The 26,353-nt window shown below is 40.5% G+C and overlaps 1 long non-coding RNA gene across 1 annotated transcript; it reads right to left on the bottom strand.

The window, feature by feature from the left end:
* Nucleotides 1-645: 645 nt before the first annotated feature.
* Nucleotides 646-25,475, bottom strand: LOC146785693 (uncharacterized). The gene is made up of 19 exons (XR_014970761.1): nucleotides 25,323-25,475; nucleotides 23,948-24,105; nucleotides 22,578-22,730; nucleotides 21,205-21,360; nucleotides 19,836-19,988; nucleotides 18,463-18,584; nucleotides 17,093-17,245; nucleotides 15,723-15,875; nucleotides 14,353-14,505; nucleotides 12,980-13,135; nucleotides 11,611-11,762; nucleotides 10,241-10,393; nucleotides 8,871-9,023; nucleotides 7,501-7,653; nucleotides 6,131-6,283; nucleotides 4,761-4,913; nucleotides 3,386-3,509; nucleotides 2,016-2,168; nucleotides 646-798 (listed from the first exon to the last, which is right to left on the bottom strand). It is a non-coding gene; the product is annotated as an uncharacterized LOC146785693 (long non-coding RNA).
* Nucleotides 25,476-26,353: the final 878 nt, after the last annotated feature.

The raw sequence follows: 26,353 nt of genomic DNA, 5'->3' as shown, positions 1-26,353 counted from the left end.
CCGACAACATCTTGCTTTAGCTTTATGATGTCAGCTTGCTAGGCAACAGAGTGGCCCTCATGTCAGACAACATCTGATTAGCTTTATGATGTCAGCGCACCACTGGACCAATTGTCCTTGTGGCAGCTGACCACACAGGAGGATGAGATCAGAAGTTATGCAGTAGGTTACTATCTGTATTCATGACTACAAGGCAAGTAGGAGGGGGAATGGTAAAGGACTCTGAACCACTCAAAGCACTGGGGCCTTTTTGAAAGTCGGATGGAGATACATAAACAGATTATCCTTAACAATCCATCTTGAGTATCAGAGTCCAACATACGGAGTGCAGGAGAAGAGGTGAAATGAGCTTCCTTCCGTGAGAATGTAACACGCTCGTTCTGAAATGAGGTAGTACATTTTAGCCTCAAAGGCAGCAATTTGCTCGAATGGAACATTGCTAGTTCCAGGATCTAAAGCAGGCTTTAGTAACGTTGGAGACAGCCGGGCTTTTATGAATTATTATGACCAACACAATGTGATCCATATTACTTTCAGCTTGACAAAAATTCTATTCAGGCACAGTCTCCCACTACAAGCTAGTGAGGACATGCTGATGCTGTGAACTTTTTAATGCCTAAAGGAATGATTGGGAGTTTTACTTACCATATAAATTGGTAAAATGATGCCGTATGCCGGAAGACTTCCTTTTTTTTTTTCCTTCACTCTCGGCAATTCAGAGAAACTGTTGTGAAACACTGCCACCGGTGGTCATTCAGTATAATCAGCAGATGGAAAAGTCCACTGTTGGCACATTTTCTATAAGCAATACAAAAAAATCTTGATTTTTATAATGGGTAAACAGATCAATACTATGGAGTCTTTTATTGTGTAAATCAACAGCTCATTAGAAAATCAAATCTCAATTTTAGCTTTTTATCCTCGCATACTTCTCTGCATCCCTTGCCTCATTTGCTAAAACTCTCTAAACAACTGTAGCGCGTACATTAGGACATAGATCAATAGATGTTTTTGCCAGCCAAGTGGCAGTGAACCATTCTCACTTTTTTTGTTTTAGGATATGGTACACCAGTAGCAATTAAGCCAGCTGATAAGTTGAGAGTAAGGGTTATGCCACAGTTCATGGGAATAATAAAAACTATGAATAGCATAATGACCATCTCCATTTTAGCCAATTCCCACCACTTCAGAAATGGTGAAGATGACTCTTATCCTCAAACGTACGTTGATACAAAACGAGAAGTCTCAAAAACTTTCCTAATTTCTTTCATCTTAGTTTTCAGTTGGACATCCTGTCCACCCTGCTACTCATTTAGTTACCAACATCAATGTATCCGACTGCTTGTTAGCCAACAGAGTGGCCCTCATGTCCGACAACATCTTGCTTTAGCTTTATGATGTCAGCTTGCTAGGCAACAGAGTGGCCCTCATGTCAGACAACATCTGATTAGCTTTATGATGTCAGCGCACCACTGGACCAATTGTCCTTGTGGCAGCTGACCACACAGGAGGATGACATCAGAAGTTATGCAGTAGGTTACTATCTGTATTCATGACTACAAGGCAAGTAGGAGGGGGAATGGTAAAGGACTCTGAACCACTCAAAGCACTGGGGCCTTTTTGAAAGTCGGATGGAGATACATAAACAGATTATCCTTAACAATCCATCTTGAGTATCAGAGTCCAACATACGGAGTGCAGGAGAAGAGGTGAAATGAGCTTCCTTCCGTGAGAATGTAACACGCTCGTTCTGAAATGAGGTAGTACATTTCAGCCTCAAAGGCAGCAATTTGCTCGAATGGAACATTGCTAGTTCCAGGATCTAAAGCAGGCTTTAGTAACGTTGGAGACAGCCGGGCTTTTATGAATTATTATGACCAACACAATGTGATCCATATTACTTTCAGCTTGACAAAAATTCTATTCAGGCACAGTCTCCCACTACAAGCTAGTGAGGACATGCTGATGCTGTGAACTTTTTAATGCCTAAAGGAATGATTGGGAGTTTTACTTACCATATAAATTGGTAAAATGATGCCGTATGCCGGAAGACTTCCTTTTTTTTTTTCCTTCAGTCTCGGCAATTCAGAGAAACTGTTGTGAAACACTGCCACCGGTGGTCATTCAGTATAATCAGCAGATGGAAAAGTCCACTGTTGGCACATTTTCTATAAGCAATACAAAAAAATCTTGATTTTTATAAAGGGTAAACAGATCAATACTATGGAGTCTTTTATTGTGTAAATCAACAGCTCATTAGAAAATCAAATCTCAATTTTAGCGTTTTATCCTCGCATACTTCTCTGCATCCCTTGCCTCATTTGCTAAAACTCTCTAAACAACTGTAGCGCGTACATTAGGACATAGATCAATAGATGTTTTTGCCAGCCAAGTGGCAGTGAACCATTCTCACTTCTTTTGTTTTAGGATATGGTACACCAGTAGCAATTAAGCCAGCTGATAAGTTGAGAGTAAGGGTTATGCCACAGTTCATGGGAATAATAAAAACTATGAATAGCATAATGACCATCTCCATTTTAGCCAATTCCCACCACTTCAGAAATGGTGAAGATGACTCTTATCCTCAAACGTACGTTGATACAAAACGAGAAGTCTCAAAAACTTTCCTAATTTCTTTCATCTTAGTTTTCAGTTGGACATCCTGTCCACCCTGCTACTCATTTAGTTACCAACATCAATGTATCCGACTGCTTGTTAGCCAACAGAGTGGCCCTCATGTCCGACAACATCTTGCTTTAGCTTTATGATGTCAGCTTGCTAGGCAACAGAGTGGCCCTCATGTCAGACAACATCTGATTAGCTTTATGATGTCAGCGCACCACTGGACCAATTGTCCTTGTGGCAGCTGACCACACAGGAGGATGAGATCAGAAGTTATGCAGTAGGTTACTATCTGTATTCATGACTACAAGGCAAGTAGGAGGGGGAATGGTAAAGGACTCTGAACCACTCAAAGCACTGGGGCCTTTTTGAAAGTCGGATGGAGATACATAAACAGATTATCCTTAACAATCCATCTTGAGTATCAGAGTCCAACATACGGAGTGCAGGAGAAGAGGTGAAATGAGCTTCCTTCCGTGAGAATGTAACACGCTCGTTCTGAAATGAGGTAGTACATTTCAGCCTCAAAGGCAGCAATTTGCTCGAATGGAACATTGCTAGTTCCAGGATCTAAAGCAGGCTTTAGTAACGTTGGAGACAGCCGGGCTTTTATGAATTATTATGACCAACACAATGTGATCCATATTACTTTCAGCTTGACAAAAATTCTATTCAGGCACAGTCTCCCACTACAAGCTAGTGAGGACATGCTGATGCTGTGAACTTTTTAATGCCTAAAGGAATGATTGGGAGTTTTACTTACCATATAAATTGGTAAAATGATGCCGTATGCCGGAAGACTTCCTTTTTTTTTTTTTTCCTTCAGTCTCGGCAATTCAGAGAAACTCGGTTGTGAAACACTGCCACCGGTGGTCATTCAGTATAATCTGCAGATGGAAAAGTCCACTGTTAGCACATTTTCTATAAGCGATACAAAAAAATCTTCATTTTTATAAAGGGTAAACAGATCAATACTATGGAGTCTTTTATTGTGTAAATCAACAGCTCATTAGAAAATCAAATCTCAATTTTAGCTTTTTATCCTCGCATACTTCTCTGCATCCCTTGCCTCATTTGCTAAAACTCTCTAAACAACTGTAGCGCGTACATTAGGACATAGATCAATAGATGTTTTTGCCAGCCAAGTGGCAGTGAACCATTCTCACTTCTTTTGTTTTAGGATATGGTACACCAGTAGCAATTAAGCCAGCTGATAAGTTGAGAGTAAGGGTTATGCCACAGTTCATGGGAATAATAAAAACTATGAATAGCATAATGACCATCTCCATTTTAGCCAATTCCCACCACTTCAGAAATGGTGAAGATGACTCTTATCCTCAAACGTACGTTGATACAAAACGAGAAGTCTCAAAAACTTTCCTAATTTCTTTCATCTTAGTTTTCAGTTGGACATCCTGTCCACCCTGCTACTCATTTAGTTACCAACATCAATGTATCCGACTGCTTGTTAGCCAACAGAGTGGCCCTCATGTCCGACAACATCTTGCTTTAGCTTTATGATGTCAGCTTGCTAGGCAACAGAGTGGCCCTCATGTCAGACAACATCTGATTAGCTTTATGATGTCAGCGCACCACTGGACCAATTGTCCTTGTGGCAGCTGACCACACAGGAGGATGACATCAGAAGTTATGCAGTAGGTTACTATCTGTATTCATGACTACAAGGCAAGTAGGAGGGGGAATGGTAAAGGACTCTGAACCACTCAAAGCACTGGGGCCTTTTTGAAAGTCGGATGGAGATACATAAACAGATTATCCTTAACAATCCATCTTGAGTATCAGAGTCCAACATACGGAGTGCAGGAGAAGAGGTGAAATGAGCTTCCTTCCGTGAGAATGTAACACGCTCGTTCTGAAATGAGGTAGTACATTTCAGCCTCAAAGGCAGCAATTTGCTCGAATGGAACATTGCTAGTTCCAGGATCTAAAGCAGGCTTTAGTAACGTTGGAGACAGCCGGGCTTTTATGAATTATTATGACCAACACAATGTGATCCATATTACTTTCAGCTTGACAAAAATTCTATTCAGGCACAGTCTCCCACTACAAGCTAGTGAGGACATGCTGATGCTGTGAACTTTTTAATGCCTAAAGGAATGATTGGGAGTTTTACTTACCATATAAATTGGTAAAATGATGCCGTATGCCGGAAGACTTCCTTTTTTTTTTTCCTTCAGTCTCGGCAATTCAGAGAAACTGTTGTGAAACACTGCCACCGGTGGTCATTCAGTATAATCAGCAGATGGAAAAGTCCACTGTTGGCACATTTTCTATAAGCAATACAAAAAAATCTTGATTTTTATAAAGGGTAAACAGATCAATACTATGGAGTCTTTTATTGTGTAAATCAACAGCTCATTAGAAAATCAAATCTCAATTTTAGCTTTTTATCCTCGCATACTTCTCTGCATCCCTTGCCTCATTTGCTAAAACTCTCTAAACAACTGTAGCGCGTACATTAGGACATAGATCAATAGATGTTTTTGCCAGCCAAGTGGCAGTGAACCATTCTCACTTCTTTTGTTTTAGGATATGGTACACCAGTAGCAATTAAGCCAGCTGATAAGTTGAGAGTAAGGGTTATGCCACAGTTCATGGGAATAATAAAAACTATGAATAGCATAATGACCATCTCCATTTTAGCCAATTCCCACCACTTCAGAAATGGTGAAGATGACTCTTATCCTCAAACGTACGTTGATACAAAATGAGAAGTCTCAAAAACTTTCCTAATTTCTTTCATCTTAGTTTTCAGTTGGACATCCTGTCCACCCTGCTACTCATTTAGTTACCAACATCAATGTATCCGACTGCTTGTTAGCCAACAGAGTGGCCCTCATGTCCGACAACATCTTGCTTTAGCTTTATGATGTCAGCTTGCTAGGCAACAGAGTGGCCCTCATGTCAGACAACATCTGATTAGCTTTATGATGTCAGCGCACCACTGGACCAATTGTCCTTGTGGCAGCTGACCACACAGGAGGATGACATCAGAAGTTATGCAGTAGGTTACTATCTGTATTCATGACTACAAGGCAAGTAGGAGGGGGAATGGTAAAGGACTCTGAACCACTCAAAGCACTGGGGCCTTTTTGAAAGTCGGATGGAGATACATAAACAGATTATCCTTAACAATCCATCTTGAGTATCAGAGTCCAACATACGGAGTGCAGGAGAAGAGGTGAAATGAGCTTCCTTCCGTGAGAATGTAACACGCTCGTTCTGAAATGAGGTAGTACATTTCAGCCTCAAAGGCAGCAATTTGCTCGAATGGAACATTGCTAGTTCCAGGATCTAAAGCAGGCTTTAGTAACGTTGGAGACAGCCGGGCTTTTATGAATTATTATGACCAACACAATGTGATCCATATTACTTTCAGCTTGACAAAAATTCTATTCAGGCACAGTCTCCCACTACAAGCTAGTGAGGACATGCTGATGCTGTGAACTTTTTAATGCCTAAAGGAATGATTGGGAGTTTTACTTACCATATAAATTGGTAAAATGATGCCGTATGCCGGAAGACTTCCTTTTTTTTTTTCCTTCAGTCTCGGCAATTCAGAGAAACTGTTGTGAAACACTGCCACCGGTGGTCATTCAGTATAATCAGCAGATGGAAAAGTCCACTGTTGGCACATTTTCTATAAGCAATACAAAAAAATCTTGATTTTTATAAAGGGTAAACAGATCAATACTATGGAGTCTTTTATTGTGTAAATCAACAGCTCATTAGAAAATCAAATCTCAATTTTAGCTTTTTATCCTCGCATACTTCTCTGCATCCCTTGCCTCATTTGCTAAAACTCTCTAAACAACTGTAGCGCGTACATTAGGACATAGATCAATAGATGTTTTTGCCAGCCAAGTGGCAGTGAACCATTCTCACTTCTTTTGTTTTAGGATATGGTACACCAGTAGCAATTAAGCCAGCTGATAAGTTGAGAGTAAGGGTTATGCCACAGTTCATGGGAATAATAAAAACTATGAATAGCATAATGACCATCTCCATTTTAGCCAATTCCCACCACTTCAGAAATGGTGAAGATGACTCTTATCCTCAAACGTACGTTGATACAAAATGAGAAGTCTCAAAAACTTTCCTAATTTCTTTCATCTTAGTTTTCAGTTGGACATCCTGTCCACCCTGCTACTCATTTAGTTACCAACATCAATGTATCCGACTGCTTGTTAGCCAACAGAGTGGCCCTCATGTCCGACAACATCTTGCTTTAGCTTTATGATGTCAGCTTGCTAGGCAACAGAGTGGCCCTCATGTCAGACAACATCTGATTAGCTTTATGATGTCAGCGCACCACTGGACCAATTGTCCTTGTGGCAGCTGACCACACAGGAGGATGACATCAGAAGTTATGCAGTAGGTTACTATCTGTATTCATGACTACAAGGCAAGTAGGAGGGGGAATGGTAAAGGACTCTGAACCACTCAAAGCACTGGGGCCTTTTTGAAAGTCGGATGGAGATACATAAACAGATTATCCTTAACAATCCATCTTGAGTATCAGAGTCCAACATACGGAGTGCAGGAGAAGAGGTGAAATGAGCTTCCTTCCGTGAGAATGTAACACGCTCGTTCTGAAATGAGGTAGTACATTTCAGCCTCAAAGGCAGCAATTTGCTCGAATGGAACATTGCTAGTTCCAGGATCTAAAGCAGGCTTTAGTAACGTTGGAGACAGCCGGGCTTTTATGAATTATTATGACCAACACAATGTGATCCATATTACTTTCAGCTTGACAAAAATTCTATTCAGGCACAGTCTCCCACTACAAGCTAGTGAGGACATGCTGATGCTGTGAACTTTTTAATGCCTAAAGGAATGATTGGGAGTTTTACTTACCATATAAATTGGTAAAATGATGCCGTATGCCGGAAGACTTCCTTTTTTTTTTTCCTTCAGTCTCGGCAATTCAGAGAAACTGTTGTGAAACACTGCCACCGGTGGTCATTCAGTATAATCAGCAGATGGAAAAGTCCACTGTTGGCACATTTTCTATAAGCAATACAAAAAAATCTTGATTTTTATAAAGGGTAAACAGATCAATACTATGGAGTCTTTTATTGTGTAAATCAACAGCTCATTAGAAAATCAAATCTCAATTTTAGCTTTTTATCCTCGCATACTTCTCTGCATCCCTTGCCTCATTTGCTAAAACTCTCTAAACAACTGTAGCGCGTACATTAGGACATAGATCAATAGATGTTTTTGCCAGCCAAGTGGCAGTGAACCATTCTCACTTCTTTTGTTTTAGGATATGGTACACCAGTAGCAATTAAGCCAGCTGATAAGTTGAGAGTAAGGGTTATGCCACAGTTCATGGGAATAATAAAAACTATGAATAGCATAATGACCATCTCCATTTTAGCCAATTCCCACCACTTCAGAAATGGTGAAGATGACTCTTATCCTCAAACGTACGTTGATACAAAATGAGAAGTCTCAAAAACTTTCCTAATTTCTTTCATCTTAGTTTTCAGTTGGACATCCTGTCCACCCTGCTACTCATTTAGTTACCAACATCAATGTATCCGACTGCTTGTTAGCCAACAGAGTGGCCCTCATGTCCGACAACATCTTGCTTTAGCTTTATGATGTCAGCTTGCTAGGCAACAGAGTGGCCCTCATGTCAGACAACATCTGATTAGCTTTATGATGTCAGCGCACCACTGGACCAATTGTCCTTGTGGCAGCTGACCACACAGGAGGATGACATCAGAAGTTATGCAGTAGGTTACTATCTGTATTCATGACTACAAGGCAAGTAGGAGGGGGAATGGTAAAGGACTCTGAACCACTCAAAGCACTGGGGCCTTTTTGAAAGTCGGATGGAGATACATAAACAGATTATCCTTAACAATCCATCTTGAGTATCAGAGTCCAACATACGGAGTGCAGGAGAAGAGGTGAAATGAGCTTCCTTCCGTGAGAATGTAACACGCTCGTTCTGAAATGAGGTAGTACATTTCAGCCTCAAAGGCAGCAATTTGCTCGAATGGAACATTGCTAGTTCCAGGATCTAAAGCAGGCTTTAGTAACGTTGGAGACAGCCGGGCTTTTATGAATTATTATGACCAACACAATGTGATCCATATTACTTTCAGCTTGACAAAAATTCTATTCAGGCACAGTCTCCCACTACAAGCTAGTGAGGACATGCTGATGCTGTGAACTTTTTAATGCCTAAAGGAATGATTGGGAGTTTTACTTACCATATAAATTGGTAAAATGATGCCGTATGCCGGAAGACTTCCTTTTTTTTTTTCCTTCAGTCTCGGCAATTCAGAGAAACTGTTGTGAAACACTGCCACCGGTGGTCATTCAGTATAATCAGCAGATGGAAAAGTCCACTGTTGGCACATTTTCTATAAGCAATACAAAAAAATCTTGATTTTTATAAAGGGTAAACAGATCAATACTATGGAGTCTTTTATTGTGTAAATCAACAGCTCATTAGAAAATCAAATCTCAATTTTAGCTTTTTATCCTCGCATACTTCTCTGCATCCCTTGCCTCATTTGCTAAAACTCTCTAAACAACTGTAGCGCGTACATTAGGACATAGATCAATAGATGTTTTTGCCAGCCAAGTGGCAGTGAACCATTCTCACTTCTTTTGTTTTAGGATATGGTACACCAGTAGCAATTAAGCCAGCTGATAAGTTGAGAGTAAGGGTTATGCCACAGTTCATGGGAATAATAAAAACTATGAATAGCATAATGACCATCTCCATTTTAGCCAATTCCCACCACTTCAGAAATGGTGAAGATGACTCTTATCCTCAAACGTACGTTGATACAAAATGAGAAGTCTCAAAAACTTTCCTAATTTCTTTCATCTTAGTTTTCAGTTGGACATCCTGTCCACCCTGCTACTCATTTAGTTACCAACATCAATGTATCCGACTGCTTGTTAGCCAACAGAGTGGCCCTCATGTCCGACAACATCTTGCTTTAGCTTTATGATGTCAGCTTGCTAGGCAACAGAGTGGCCCTCATGTCAGACAACATCTGATTAGCTTTATGATGTCAGCGCACCACTGGACCAATTGTCCTTGTGGCAGCTGACCACACAGGAGGATGACATCAGAAGTTATGCAGTAGGTTACTATCTGTATTCATGACTACAAGGCAAGTAGGAGGGGGAATGGTAAAGGACTCTGAACCACTCAAAGCACTGGGGCCTTTTTGAAAGTCGGATGGAGATACATAAACAGATTATCCTTAACAATCCATCTTGAGTATCAGAGTCCAACATACGGAGTGCAGGAGAAGAGGTGAAATGAGCTTCCTTCCGTGAGAATGTAACACGCTCGTTCTGAAATGAGGTAGTACATTTCAGCCTCAAAGGCAGCAATTTGCTCGAATGGAACATTGCTAGTTCCAGGATCTAAAGCAGGCTTTAGTAACGTTGGAGACAGCCGGGCTTTTATGAATTATTATGACCAACACAATGTGATCCATATTACTTTCAGCTTGACAAAAATTCTATTCAGGCACAGTCTCCCACTACAAGCTAGTGAGGACATGCTGATGCTGTGAACTTTTTAATGCCTAAAGGAATGATTGGGAGTTTTACTTACCATATAAATTGGTAAAATGATGCCGTATGCCGGAAGACTTCCTTTTTTTTTTTCCTTCAGTCTCGGCAATTCAGAGAAACTGTTGTGAAACACTGCCACCGGTGGTCATTCAGTATAATCAGCAGATGGAAAAGTCCACTGTTGGCACATTTTCTATAAGCAATACAAAAAAATCTTGATTTTTATAAAGGGTAAACAGATCAATACTATGGAGTCTTTTATTGTGTAAATCAACAGCTCATTAGAAAATCAAATCTCAATTTTAGCTTTTTATCCTCGCATACTTCTCTGCATCCCTTGCCTCATTTGCTAAAACTCTCTAAACAACTGTAGCGCGTACATTAGGACATAGATCAATAGATGTTTTTGCCAGCCAAGTGGCAGTGAACCATTCTCACTTCTTTTGTTTTAGGATATGGTACACCAGTAGCAATTAAGCCAGCTGATAAGTTGAGAGTAAGGGTTATGCCACAGTTCATGGGAATAATAAAAACTATGAATAGCATAATGACCATCTCCATTTTAGCCAATTCCCACCACTTCAGAAATGGTGAAGATGACTCTTATCCTCAAACGTACGTTGATACAAAATGAGAAGTCTCAAAAACTTTCCTAATTTCTTTCATCTTAGTTTTCAGTTGGACATCCTGTCCACCCTGCTACTCATTTAGTTACCAACATCAATGTATCCGACTGCTTGTTAGCCAACAGAGTGGCCCTCATGTCCGACAACATCTTGCTTTAGCTTTATGATGTCAGCTTGCTAGGCAACAGAGTGGCCCTCATGTCAGACAACATCTGATTAGCTTTATGATGTCAGCGCACCACTGGACCAATTGTCCTTGTGGCAGCTGACCACACAGGAGGATGACATCAGAAGTTATGCAGTAGGTTACTATCTGTATTCATGACTACAAGGCAAGTAGGAGGGGGAATGGTAAAGGACTCTGAACCACTCAAAGCACTGGGGCCTTTTTGAAAGTCGGATGGAGATACATAAACAGATTATCCTTAACAATCCATCTTGAGTATCAGAGTCCAACATACGGAGTGCAGGAGAAGAGGTGAAATGAGCTTCCTTCCGTGAGAATGTAACACGCTCGTTCTGAAATGAGGTAGTACATTTCAGCCTCAAAGGCAGCAATTTGCTCGAATGGAACATTGCTAGTTCCAGGATCTAAAGCAGGCTTTAGTAACGTTGGAGACAGCCGGGCTTTTATGAATTATTATGACCAACACAATGTGATCCATATTACTTTCAGCTTGACAAAAATTCTATTCAGGCACAGTCTCCCACTACAAGCTAGTGAGGACATGCTGATGCTGTGAACTTTTTAATGCCTAAAGGAATGATTGGGAGTTTTACTTACCATATAAATTGGTAAAATGATGCCGTATGCCGGAAGACTTCCTTTTTTTTTTTCCTTCAGTCTCGGCAATTCAGAGAAACTGTTGTGAAACACTGCCACCGGTGGTCATTCAGTATAATCGCAGATGGAAAAGTCCACTGTTGGCACATTTTCTATAAGCAATACAAAAAAATCTTGATTTTTATAAAGGGTAAACAGATCAATACTATGGAGTCTTTTATTGTGTAAATCAACAGCTCATTAGAAAATCAAATCTCAATTTTAGCTTTTTATCCTCGCATACTTCTCTGCATCCCTTGCCTCATTTGCTAAAACTCTCTAAACAACTGTAGCGCGTACATTAGGACATAGATCAATAGATGTTTTTGCCAGCCAAGTGGCAGTGAACCATTCTCACTTCTTTTGTTTTAGGATATGGTACACCAGTAGCAATTAAGCCAGCTGATAAGTTGAGAGTAAGGGTTATGCCACAGTTCATGGGAATAATAAAAACTATGAATAGCATAATGACCATCTCCATTTTAGCCAATTCCCACCACTTCAGAAATGGTGAAGATGACTCTTATCCTCAAACGTACGTTGATACAAAATGAGAAGTCTCAAAAACTTTCCTAATTTCTTTCATCTTAGTTTTCAGTTGGACATCCTGTCCACCCTGCTACTCATTTAGTTACCAACATCAATGTATCCTACTGCTTGTTAGCCAACAGAGTGGCCCTCATGTCCGACAACATCTTGCTTTAGCTTTATGATGTCAGCTTGCTAGGCAACAGAGTGGCCCTCATGTCAGACAACATCTGATTAGCTTTATGATGTCAGCGCACCACTGGACCAATTGTCCTTGTGGCAGCTGACCACACAGGAGGATGAGATCAGAAGTTATGCAGTAGGTTACTATCTGTATTCATGACTACAAGGCAAGTAGGAGGGGGAATGGTAAAGGACTCTGAACCACTCAAAGCACTGGGGCCTTTTTGAAAGTCGGATGGAGATACATAAACAGATTATCCTTAACAATCCATCTTGAGTATCAGAGTCCAACATACGGAGTGCAGGAGAAGAGGTGAAATGAGCTTCCTTCCGTGAGAATGTAACACGCTCGTTCTGAAATGAGGTAGTACATTTCAGCCTCAAAGGCAGCAATTTGCTCGAATGGAACATTGCTAGTTCCAGGATCTAAAGCAGGCTTTAGTAGCGTTGGAGACAGCCGGGCTTTTATGAATTATTATGACCAACACAATGTGATCCATATTACTTTCAGCTTGACAGAAATTCTATTCAGGCACAGTCTCCCACTACAAGCTAGTGAGGACATGCTGATGCTGTGAACTTTTTAATGCCTAAAGGAATGATTGGGAGTTTTACTTACCATATAAATTGGTAAAATGATGCCGTATGCCTGAAGACTTCCTTTTTTTTTTTTCCTTCAGTCTCGGCAATTCAGAGAAACTCGGTTGTGAAACACTGCCACCGGTGGTCATTCAGTATAATCAGCAGATGGAAAAGTCCACTGTTGGCACATTTTCTATAAGCAATACAAAAAAATCTTGATTTTTATAAAGGGTAAACAGATCAATACTATGGAGTCTTTTATTGTGTAAATCAACAGCTCATTAGAAAATCAAATCTCAATTTTAGCTTTTTATCCTCGCATACTTCTCTGCATCCCTTGCCTCATTTACTAAAACTCTCTAAACAACTGTAGCGCGTACATTAGGACATAGATCAATAGATGTTTTTGCCAGCCAAGTGGCAGTGAACCATTCTCACTTTTTTTGTTTTAGGATATGGTACACCAGTAGCAATTAAGCCAGCTGATAAGTTGAGAGTAAGGGTTATGCCACAGTTCATGGGAATAATAAAAACTATGAATAGCATAATGACCATCTCCATTTTAGCCAATTCCCACCACTTCAGAAATGGTGAAGATGACTCTTATCCTCAAACGTACGTTGATACAAAACGAGAAGTCTCAAAAACTTTCCTAATTTCTTTCATCTTAGTTTTCAGTTGGACATCCTGTCCACCCTGCTACTCATTTAGTTACCAACATCAATGTATCCGACTGCTTGTTAGCCAACAGAGTGGCCCTCATGTCCGACAACATCTTGCTTTAGCTTTATGATGTCAGCTTGCTAGGCAACAGAGTGGCCCTCATGTCAGACAACATCTGATTAGCTTTATGATGTCAGCGCACCACTGGACCAATTGTCCTTGTGGCAGCTGACCACACAGGAGGATGACATCAGAAGTTATGCAGTAGGTTACTATCTGTATTCATGACTACAAGGCAAGTAGGAGGGGGAATGGTAAAGGACTCTGAACCACTCAAAGCACTGGGGCCTTTTTGAAAGTCGGATGGAGATACATAAACAGATTATCCTTAACAATCCATCTTGAGTATCAGAGTCCAACATACGGAGTGCAGGAGAAGAGGTGAAATGAGCTTCCTTCCGTGAGAATGTAACACGCTCGTTCTGAAATGAGGTAGTACATTTCAGCCTCAAAGGCAGCAATTTGCTCGAATGGAACATTGCTAGTTCCAGGATCTAAAGCAGGCTTTAGTAGCGTTGGAGACAGCCGGGCTTTTATGAATTATTATGACCAACACAATGTGATCCATATTACTTTCAGCTTGACAAAAATTCTATTCAGGCACAGTCTCCCACTACAAGCTAGTGAGGACATGCTGATGCTGTGAACTTTTTAATGCCTAAAGGAATGATTGGGAGTTTTACTTACCATATAAATTGGTAAAATGATGCCGTATGCCGGAAGACTTCCTTTTTTTTTTTCCTTCAGTCTCGGCAATTCAGAGAAACTGTTGTGAAACACTGCCACCGGTGGTCATTCAGTATAATCAGCAGATGGAAAAGTCCACTGTTGGCACATTTTCTATAAGCAATACAAAAAAATCTTGATTTTTATAAAGGGTAAACAGATCAATACTATGGAGTCTTTTATTGTGTAAATCAACAGCTCATTAGAAAATCAAATCTCAATTTTAGCTTTTTATCCTCGCATACTTCTCTGCATCCCTTGCCTCATTTGCTAAAACTCTCTAAACAACTGTAGCGCGTACATTAGGACATAGATCAATAGATGTTTTTGCCAGCCAAGTGGCAGTGAACCATTCTCACTTCTTTTGTTTTAGGATATGGTACACCAGTAGCAATTAAGCCAGCTGATAAGTTGAGAGTAAGGGTTATGCCACAGTTCATGGGAATAATAAAAACTATGAATAGCATAATGACCATCTCCATTTTAGCCAATTCCCACCACTTCAGAAATGGTGAAGATGACTCTTATCCTCAAACGTACGTTGATACAAAACGAGAAGTCTCAAAAACTTTCCTAATTTCTTTCATCTTAGTTTTCAGTTGGACATCCTGTCCACCCTGCTACTCATTTAGTTACCAACATCAATGTATCCGACTGCTTGTTAGCCAACAGAGTGGCCCTCATGTCCGACAACATCTTGCTTTAGCTTTATGATGTCAGCTTGCTAGGCAACAGAGTGGCCCTCATGTCAGACAACATCTGATTAGCTTTATGATGTCAGCGCACCACTGGACCAATTGTCCTTGTGGCAGCTGACCACACAGGAGGATGACATCAGAAGTTATGCAGTAGGTTACTATCTGTATTCATGACTACAAGGCAAGTAGGAGGGGGAATGGTAAAGGACTCTGAACCACTCAAAGCACTGGGGCCTTTTTGAAAGTCGGATGGAGATACATAAACAGATTATCCTTAACAATCCATCTTGAGTATCAGAGTCCAACATACGGAGTGCAGGAGAAGAGGTGAAATGAGCTTCCTTCCGTGAGAATGTAACACGCTCGTTCTGAAATGAGGTAGTACATTTCAGCCTCAAAGGCAGCAATTTGCTCGAATGGAACATTGCTAGTTCCAGGATCTAAAGCAGGCTTTAGTAACGTTGGAGACAGCCGGGCTTTTATGAATTATTATGACCAACACAATGTGATCCATATTACTTTCAGCTTGACAAAAATTCTATTCAGGCACAGTCTCCCACTACAAGCTAGTGAGGACATGCTGATGCTGTGAACTTTTTAATGCCTAAAGGAATGATTGGGAGTTTTACTTACCATATAAATTGGTAAAATGATGCCGTATGCCGGAAGACTTCCTTTTTTTTTTTCCTTCAGTCTCGGCAATTCAGAGAAACTGTTGTGAAACACTGCCACCGGTGGTCATTCAGTATAATCAGCAGATGGAAAAGTCCACTGTTGGCACATTTTCTATAAGCAATACAAAAAAATCTTGATTTTTATAATGGGTAAACAGATCAATACTATGGAGTCTTTTATTGTGTAAATCAACAGCTCATTAGAAAATCAAATCTCAATTTTAGCTTTTTATCCTCGCATACTTCTCTGCATCCCTTGCCTCATTTGCTAAAACTCTCTAAACAACTGTAGCGCGTACATTAGGACATAGATCAATAGATGTTTTTGCCAGCCAAGTGGCAGTGAACCATTCTCACTTCTTTTGTTTTAGGATATGGTACACCAGTAGCAATTAAGCCAGCTGATAAGTTGAGAGTAAGGGTTATGCCACAGTTCATGGGAATAATAAAAACTATGAATAGCATAATGACCATCTCCATTTTAGCCAATTCCCACCACTTCAGAAATGGTGAAGATGACTCTTATCCTCAAACGTACGTTGATACAAAACGAGAAGTCTCAAAAACTTTCCTAATTTCTTTCATCTTAGTTTTCAGTTGGACATCCTGTCCACCCTGCTACTCATTTAGTTACCAACATCAATGTATCCGACTGCTTGTTAGCCAACAGAGTGGCCCTCATGTCCGACAACATCTTGCTTTAGCTTTATGATGTCAGCTTGCTAGGCAACAGAGTGGCCCTCATGTCAGACAACATCTGATTAGCTTTATGATGTCAGCGCACCACTGGACCAATTGTCCTTGTGGCAGCTGACCACACAGGAGGATGACATCAGAAGTTATGCAGTAGGTTACTATCTGTATTCATGACTACAAGGCAAGTAGGAGGGGGAATGGTAAAGGACTCTGAACCACTCAAAGCACTGGGGCCTTTTTGAAAGTCGGATGGAGATACATAAACAGATTATCCTTAACAATCCATCTTGAGTATCAGAGTCCAACATACGGAGTGCAGGAGAAGAGGTGAAATGAGCTTCCTTCCGTGAGAATGTAACACGCTCGTTCTGAAATGAGGTAGTACATTTCAGCCTCAAAGGCAGCAATTTGCTCGAATGGAACATTGCTAGTTCCAGGATCTAAAGCAGGCTTTAGTAACGTTGGAGACAGCCGGGCTTTTATGAATTATTATGACCAACACAATGTGATCCATATTACTTTCAGCTTGACAAAAATTCTATTCAGGCACAGTCTCCCACTACAAGCTAGTGAGGACATGCTGATGCTGTGAACTTTTTAATGCCTAAAGGAATGATTGGGAGTTTTACTTACCATATAAATTGGTAAAATGATGCCGTATGCCGGAAGACTTCCTTTTTTTTTTTCCTTCAGTCTCGGCAATTCAGAGAAACTGTTGTGAAACACTGCCACCGGTGGTCATTCAGTATAATCAGCAGATGGAAAAGTCCACTGTTGGCACATTTTCTATAAGCAATACAAAAAAATCTTGATTTTTATAATGGGTAAACAGATCAATACTATGGAGTCTTTTATTGTGTAAATCAACAGCTCATTAGAAAATCAAATCTCAATTTTAGCTTTTTATCCTCGCATACTTCTCTGCATCCCTTGCCTCATTTGCTAAAACTCTCTAAACAACTGTAGCGCGTACATTAGGACATAGATCAATAGATGTTTTTGCCAGCCAAGTGGCAGTGAACCATTCTCACTTCTTTTGTTTTAGGATATGGTACACCAGTAGCAATTAAGCCAGCTGATAAGTTGAGAGTAAGGGTTATGCCACAGTTCATGGGAATAATAAAAACTATGAATAGCATAATGACCATCTCCATTTTAGCCAATTCCCACCACTTCAGAAATGGTGAAGATGACTCTTATCCTCAAACGTACGTTGATACAAAATGAGAAGTCTCAAAAATTTTCCTAATTTCTTTCATCTTAGTTTTCAGTTGGACATCCTGTCCACCCTGCTACTCATTTAGTTACCAACATCAATGTATCCTACTGCTTGTTAGCCAACAGAGTGGCCCTCATGTCCGACAACATCTTGCTTTAGCTTTATGATGTCAGCTTGCTAGGCAACAGAGTGGCCCTCATGTCAGAGAACATCTGATTAGCTTTATGATGTCAGCGCACCACTGGACCAATTGTCCTTGTGGCAGCTGACCACACAGGAGGATGAGATCAGAAGTTATGCAGTAGGTTACTATCTGTATTCATGACTACAAGGCAAGTAGGAGGGGGAATGGTAAAGGACTCTGAACCACTCAAAGCACTGGGGCCTTTTTGAAAGTCGGATGGAGATACATAAACAGATTATCCTTAACAATCCATCTTGAGTATCAGAGTCCAACATACGGAGTGCAGGAGAAGAGGTGAAATGAGCTTCCTTCCGTGAGAATGTAACACGCTCGTTCTGAAATGAGGTAGTACATTTCAGCCTCAAAGGCAGCAATTTGCTCGAATGGAACATTGCTAGTTCCAGGATCTAAAGCAGGCTTTAGTAGCGTTGGAGATAGCCGGGCTTTTATGAATTATTATGACCAACACAATGTGATCCATATTACTTTCAGCTTGACAGAAATTCTATTCAGGCACAGTCTCCCACTACAAGCTAGTGAGGACATGCTGATGCTGTGAACTTTTTAATGCCTAAAGGAATGATTGGGAGTTTTACTTACCATATAAATTGGTAAAATGATGCCGTATGCCGGAAGACTTCCTTTTTTTTTTTTCCTTCAGTCTCGGCAATTCAGAGAAACTCGGTTGTGAAACACTGCCACCGGTGGTCATTCAGTATAATCTGCAGATGGAAAAGTCCACTGTTGGCACATTTTCTATAAGCAATACAAAAAAATCTTGATTTTTATAAAGGGTAAACAGATCAATACTATGGAGTCTTTTATTGTGTAAATCAACAGCTCATTAGAAAATCAAATCTCAATTTTAGCTTTTTATCCTCGCATACTTCTCTGCATCCCTTGCCTCATTTGCTAAAACTCTCTAAACAACTGTAGCGCGTACATTAGGACATAGATCAATAGATGTTTTTGCCAGCCAAGTGGCAGTGAACCATTCTCACTTCTTTTGTTTTAGGATATGGTACACCAGTAGCAATTAAGCCAGCTGATAAGTTGAGAGTAAGGGTTATGCCACAGTTCATGGGAATAATAAAAACTATGAATAGCATAATGACCATCTCCATTTTAGCCAATTCCCACCACTTCAGAAATGGTGAAGATGACTCTTATCCTCAAACGTACGTTGATACAAAACGAGAAGTCTCAAAAACTTTCCTAATTTCTTTCATCTTAGTTTTCAGTTGGACATCCTGTCCACCCTGCTACTCATTTAGTTACCAACATCAATGTATCCGACTGCTTGTTAGCCAACAGAGTGGCCCTCATGTCCGACAACATCTTGCTTTAGCTTTATGATGTCAGCTTGCTAGGCAACAGAGTGGCCCTCATGTCAGACAACATCTGATTAGCTTTATGATGTCAGCGCACCACTGGACCAATTGTCCTTGTGGCAGCTGACCACACAGGAGGATGAGATCAGAAGTTATGCAGTAGGTTACTATCTGTATTCATGACTACAAGGCAAGTAGGAGGGGGAATGGTAAAGGACTCTGAACCACTCAAAGCACTGGGGCCTTTTTAAAAGTCGGATGGAGATACATAAACAGATTATCCTTAACAATCCATCTTGAGTATCAGAGTCCAACATACGGAGTGCAGGAGAAGAGGTGAAATGAGCTTCCTTCCGTGAGAATGTAACACGCTCGTTCTGAAATGAGGTAGTACATTTCAGCCTCAAAGGCAGCAATTTGCTCGAATGGAACATTGCTAGTTCCAGGATCTAAAGCAGGCTTTAGTAGCGTTGGAGACAGCCGGGCTTTTATGAATTATTATGACCAACACAATGTGATCCATATTACTTTCAGCTTGACAGAAATTCTATTCAGGCACAGTCTCCCACTACAAGCTAGTGAGGACATGCTGATGCTGTGAACTTTTTAATGCCTAAAGGAATGATTGGGAGTTTTACTTACCATATAAATTGGTAAAATGATGCCGTATGCCGGAAGACTTCCTTTTTTTTTTTCCTTCAGTCTCGGCAATTCAGAGAAACTGTTGTGAAACACTGCCACCGGTGGTCATTCAGTATAATCAGCAGATGGAAAAGTCCACTGTTGGCACATTTTCTATAAGCAATACAAAAAAATCTTGATTTTTATAAAGGGTAAACAGATCAATACTATGGAGTCTTTTATTGTGTAAATCAACAGCTCATTAGAAAATCAAATCTCAATTTTAGCTTTTTATCCTCGCATACTTCTCTGCATCCCTTGCCTCATTTGCTAAAACTCTCTAAACAACTGTAGCGCGTACATTAGGACATAGATCAATAGATGTTTTTGCCAGCCAAGTGGCAGTGAACCATTCTCACTTCTTTTGTTTTAGGATATGGTACACCAGTAGCAATTAAGCCAGCTGATAAGTTGAGAGTAAGGGTTATGCCACAGTTCATGGGAATAATAAAAACTATGAATAGCATAATGACCATCTCCATTTTAGCCAATTCCCACCACTTCAGAAATGGTGAAGATGACTCTTATCCTCAAACGTACGTTGATACAAAATGAGAAGTCTCAAAAACTTTCCTAATTTCTTTCATCTTAGTTTTCAGTTGGACATCCTGTCCCCCCTGCTACTCATTTAGTTACCAACATCAATGTATCCGACTGCTTGTTAGCCAACAGAGTGGCCCTCATGTCCGACAACATCTTGCTTTAGCTTTATGATGTCAGCTTGCTAGGCAACAGAGTGGCCCTCATGTCAGACAACATCTGATTAGCTTTATGATGTCAGCGCACCACTGGACCAATTGTCCTTGTGGCAGCTGACCACACAGGAGGATGACATCAGAAGTTATGCAGTAGGTTACTATCTGTATTCATGACTACAAGGCAAGTAGGAGGGGGAATGGTAAAGGACTCTGAACCACTCAAAGCACTGGGGCCTTTTTGAAAGTCGGATGGAGATACATAAACAGATTATCCTTAACAATCCATCTTGAGTATCAGAGTCCAACATACGGAGTGCAGGAGAAGAGGTGAAATGAGCTTCCTTCCGTGAGAATGTAACACGCTCGTTCTGAAATGAGGTAGTACATTTCAGCCTCAAAGGCAGCAATTTGCTCGAATGGAACATTGCTAGTTCCAGGATCTAAAGCAGGCTTTAGTAACGTTGGAGACAGCCGGGCTTTTATGAATTATTATGACCAACACAATGTGATCCATATTACTTTCAGCTTGACAGAAATTCTATTCAGGCACAGTCTCCCACTACAAGCTAGTGAGGACATGCTGATGCTGTGAACTTTTTAATGCCTAAAGGAATGATGGGAGTTTTACTTACCATATAAATTGGTAAAATGATGCCGTATGCCTGAAGACTTCCTTTTTTTTTTTTCCTTCAGTCTCGGCAATTCAGAGAAACTCGGTTGTGAAACACTGCCACCGGTGGTCATTCAGTATAATCTGCAGATGGAAAAGTCCACTGTTGGCACATTTTCTATAAGCAATACAAAAAAATCTTGATTTTTATAAAGGGTAAACAGATCAATACTATGGAGTCTTTTATTGTGTAAATCAACAGCTCATTAGAAAATCAAATCTCAATTTTAGCTTTTTATCCTCGCATACTTCTCTGCATCCCTTGCCTCATTTACTAAAACTCTCTAAACAACTGTAGCGCGTACATTAGGACATAGATCAATAGATGTTTTTGCCAGCCAAGTGGCAGTGAACCATTCTCACTTTTTTTGTTTTAGGATATGGTACACCAGTAGCAATTAAGCCAGCTGATAAGTTGAGAGTAAGGGTTATGCCACAGTTCATGGGAATAATAAAAACTATGAATAGCATAATGACCATCTCCATTTTAGCCAATTCCCACCACTTCAGAAATGGTGAAGATGACTCTTATCCTCAAACGTACGTTGATACAAAACGAGAAGTCTCAAAAACTTTCCTAATTTCTTTCATCTTAGTTTTCAGTTGGACATCCTGTCCACCCTGCTACTCATTTAGTTACCAACATCAATGTATCCGACTGCTTGTTAGCCAACAGAGTGGCCCTCATGTCCGACAACATCTTGCTTTAGCTTTATGATGTCAGCTTGCTAGGCAACAGAGTGGCCCTCATGTCAGACAACATCTGATTAGCTTTATGATGTCAGCGCACCACTGGACCAATTGTCCTTGTGGCAGCTGACCACACAGGAGGATGACATCAGAAGTTATGCAGTAGGTTACTATCTGTATTCATGACTACAAGGCAAGTAGGAGGGGGAATGGTAAAGGACTCTGAACCACTCAAAGCACTGGGGCCTTTTTGAAAGTCGGATGGAGATACATAAACAGATTATCCTTAACAATCCATCTTGAGTATCAGAGTCCAACATACGGAGTGCAGGAGAAGAGGTGAAATGAGCTTCCTTCCGTGAGAATGTAACACGCTCGTTCTGAAATGAGGTAGTACATTTCAGCCTCAAAGGCAGCAATTTGCTCGAATGGAACATTGCTAGTTCCAGGATCTAAAGCAGGCTTTAGTAACGTTGGAGACAGCCGGGCTTTTATGAATTATTATGACCAACACAATGTGATCCATATTACTTTCAGCTTGACAAAAATTCTATTCAGGCACAGTCTCCCACTACAAGCTAGTGAGGACATGCTGATGCTGTGAACTTTTTAATGCCTAAAGGAATGATTGGGAGTTTTACTTACCATATAAATTGGTAAAATGATGCCGTATGCCGGAAGACTTCCTTTTTTTTTTTCCTTCAGTCTCGGCAATTCAGAGAAACTGTTGTGAAACACTGCCACCGGTGGTCATTCAGTATAATCAGCAGATGGAAAAGTCCACTGTTGGCACATTTTCTATAAGCAATACAAAAAAATCTTGATTTTTATAAAGGGTAAACAGATCAATACTATGGAGTCTTTTATTGTGTAAATCAACAGCTCATTAGAAAATCAAATCTCAATTTTAGCTTTTTATCCTCGCATACTTCTCTGCATCCCTTGCCTCATTTGCTAAAACTCTCTAAACAACTGTAGCGCGTACATTAGGACATAGATCAATAGATGTTTTTGCCAGCCAAGTGGCAGTGAACCATTCTCACTTCTTTTGTTTTAGGATATGGTACACCAGTAGCAATTAAGCCAGCTGATAAGTTGAGAGTAAGGGTTATGCCACAGTTCATGATAATAATAAAAACTATGAATAGCATAATGACCATCTCCATTTTAGCCAATTCCCACCACTTCAGAAATGGTGAAGATGACTCTTATCCTCAAACGTACGTTGATACAAAACGAGAAGTCTCAAAAACTTTCCTAATTTCTTTCATCTTAGTTTTCAGTTGGACATCCTGTCCACCCTGCTACTCATTTAGTTACCAACATCAATGTATCCTACTGCTTGTTAGCCAACAGAGTGGCCCTCATGCCCGACAACATCTTGCTTTAGCTTTATGATGTCAGCTTGCTAGGCAACAGAGTGGCCCTCATGTCAGACAACATCTGATTAGCTTTATGATGTCAGCGCACCACTGGACCAATTGTCCTTGTGGCAGCTGACCACACAGGAGGATGACATCAGAAGTTATGCAGTAGGTTACTATCTGTATTCATGACTACAAGGCAAGTAGGAGGGGGAATGGTAAAGGACTCTGAACCACTCAAAGCACTGGGGCCTTTTTGAAAGTCGGATGGAGATACATAAACAGATTATCCTTAACAATCCATCTTGAGTATCAGAGTCCAACATAGGGAGTGCAGGAGAAGAGGTGAAATGAGCTTCCTTCCGTGAGAATGTAACACGCTCGTTCTGAAATGAGGTAGTACATTTCAGCCTCAAAGGCAGCAATTTGCTCGAATGGAACATTGCTAGTTCCAGGATCTAAAGCAGGCTTTAGTAGCGTTGGAGACAGCCGGGCTTTTATGAATTATTATGACCAACACAATGTGATCCATATTACTTTCAGCTTGACAGAAATTCTATTCAGGCACAGTCTCCCACTACAAGCTAGTGAGGACATGCTGATGCTGTGAACTTTTTAATGCCTAAAGGAATGATTGGGAGTTTTACTTACCATATAAATTGGTAAAATGATGCCGTATGCCGGAAGACTTCCTTTTTTTTTTTTTTCCTTCAGTCTCGGCAATTCAGAGAAACTCGGTTGTGAAACACTGCCACCGGTGGTCATTCAGTATAATCAGCAGATGGAAAAGTCCACTGTTGGCACATTTTCTATAAGCAATACAAAAAAATCTTGATTTTTATAAAGGGTAAACAGATCAATACTATGGAGTCTTTTATTGTGTAAATCAACAGCTCATTAGAAAATCAAATCTCAATTTTAGCTTTTTATCCTCGCATACTTCTCTGCATCCCTTGCCTCATTTGCTAAAACTCTCTAAACAACTGTAGCGCGTACATTAGGACATAGATCAATAGATGTTTTTGCCAGCCAAGTGGCAGTGAACCATTCTCACTTCTTTTGTTTTAGGATATGGTACACCAGTAGCAATTAAGCCAGCTGATAAGTTGAGAGTAAGGGTTATGCCACAGTTCATGGGAATAATAAAAACTATGAATAGCATAATGACCATCTCCATTTTAGCCAATTCCCACCACTTCAGAAATGGTGAAGATGACTCTTATCCTCAAACGTACGTTGATACAAAATGAGAAGTCTCAAAAACTTTCCTAATTTCTTTCATCTTAGTTTTCAGTTGGACATCCTGTCCACCCTGCTACTCATTTAGTTACCAACATCAATGTATCCGACTGCTTGTTAGCCAACAGAGTGGCCCTCATGTCCGACAACATCTTGCTTTAGCTTTATGATGTCAGCTTGCTAGGCAACAGAGTGGCCCTCATGTCAGACAACATCTGATTAGCTTTATGATGTCAGCGCACCACTGGACCAATTGTCCTTGTGGCAGCTGACCACACAGGAGGATGACATCAGAAGTTATGCAGTAGGTTACTATCTGTATTCATGACTACAAGGCAAGTAGGAGGGGGAATGGTAAAGGACTCTGAACCACTCAAAGCACTGGGGCCTTTTTGAAAGTCGGATGGAGATACATAAACAGATTATCCTTAACAATCCATCTTGAGTATCAGAGTCCAACATACGGAGTGCAGGAGAAGAGGTGAAATGAGCTTCCTTCCGTGAGAATGTAACACGCTCGTTCTGAAATGAGGTAGTACATTTCAGCCTCAAAGGCAGCAATTTGCTCGAATGGAACATTGCTAGTTCCAGGATCTAAAGCAGGCTTTAGTAACGTTGGAGACAGCCGGGCTTTTATGAATTATTATGACCAACACAATGTGATCCATATTACTTTCAGCTTGACAAAAATTCTATTCAGGCACAGTCTCCCACTACAAGCTAGTGAGGACATGCTGATGCTGTGAACTTTTTAATGCCTAAAGGAATGATTGGGAGTTTTACTTACCATATAAATTGGTAAAATGATGCCGTATGCCGGAAGACTTCCTTTTTTTTTTTCCTTCAGTCTCGGCAATTCAGAGAAACTGTTGTGAAACACTGCCACCGGTGGTCATTCAGTATAATCAGCAGATGGAAAAGTCCACTGTTGGCACATTTTCTATAAGCAATACAAAAAAATCTTGATTTTTATAATGGGTAAACAGATCAATACTATGGAGTCTTTTATTGTGTAAATCAACAGCTCATTAGAAAATCAAATCTCAATTTTAGCTTTTTATCCTCGCATACTTCTCTGCATCCCTTGCCTCATTTGCTAAAACTCTCTAAACAACTGTAGCGCGTACATTAGGACATAGATCAATAGATGTTTTTGCCAGCCAAGTGGCAGTGAACCATTCTCACTTCTTTTGTTTTAGGATATGGTACACCAGTAGCAATTAAGCCAGCTGATAAGTTGAGAGTAAGGGTTATGCCACAGTTCATGGGAATAATAAAAACTATGAATAGCATAATGACCATCTCCATTTTAGCCAATTCCCACCACTTCAGAAATGGTGAAGATGACTTATCCTCAAACGTACGTTGATACAAAACGAGAAGTCTCAAAAACTTTCCTAATTTCTTTCATCTTAGTTTTCAGTTGGACATCCTGTCCACCCTGCTACTCATTTAGTTACCAACATCAATGTATCCGACTGCTTGTTAGCCAACAGAGTGGCCCTCATGTCCGACAACATCTTGCTTTAGCTTTATGATGTCAGCTTGCTAGGCAACAGAGTGGCCCTCATGTCAGACAACATCTGATTAGCTTTATGATGTCAGCGCACCACTGGACCAATTGTCCTTGTGGCAGCTGACCACACAGGAGGATGACATCAGAAGTTATGCAGTAGGTTACTATCTGTATTCATGACTACAAGGCAAGTAGGAGGGGGAATGGTAAAGGACTCTGAACCACTCAAAGCACTGGGGCCTTTTTGAAAGTCGGATGGAGATACATAAACAGATTATCCTTAACAATCCATCTTGAGTATC

Source organism: Triturus cristatus, chromosome 11, assembly GCF_964204655.1.
Source record: "Triturus cristatus chromosome 11, aTriCri1.1, whole genome shotgun sequence".
NCBI lineage: Eukaryota > Metazoa > Chordata > Amphibia > Caudata > Salamandridae > Triturus > Triturus cristatus.
Note: the sequence above shows the minus strand (reverse complement) of the source record. Positions and strands in the feature narration are given on the sequence as shown.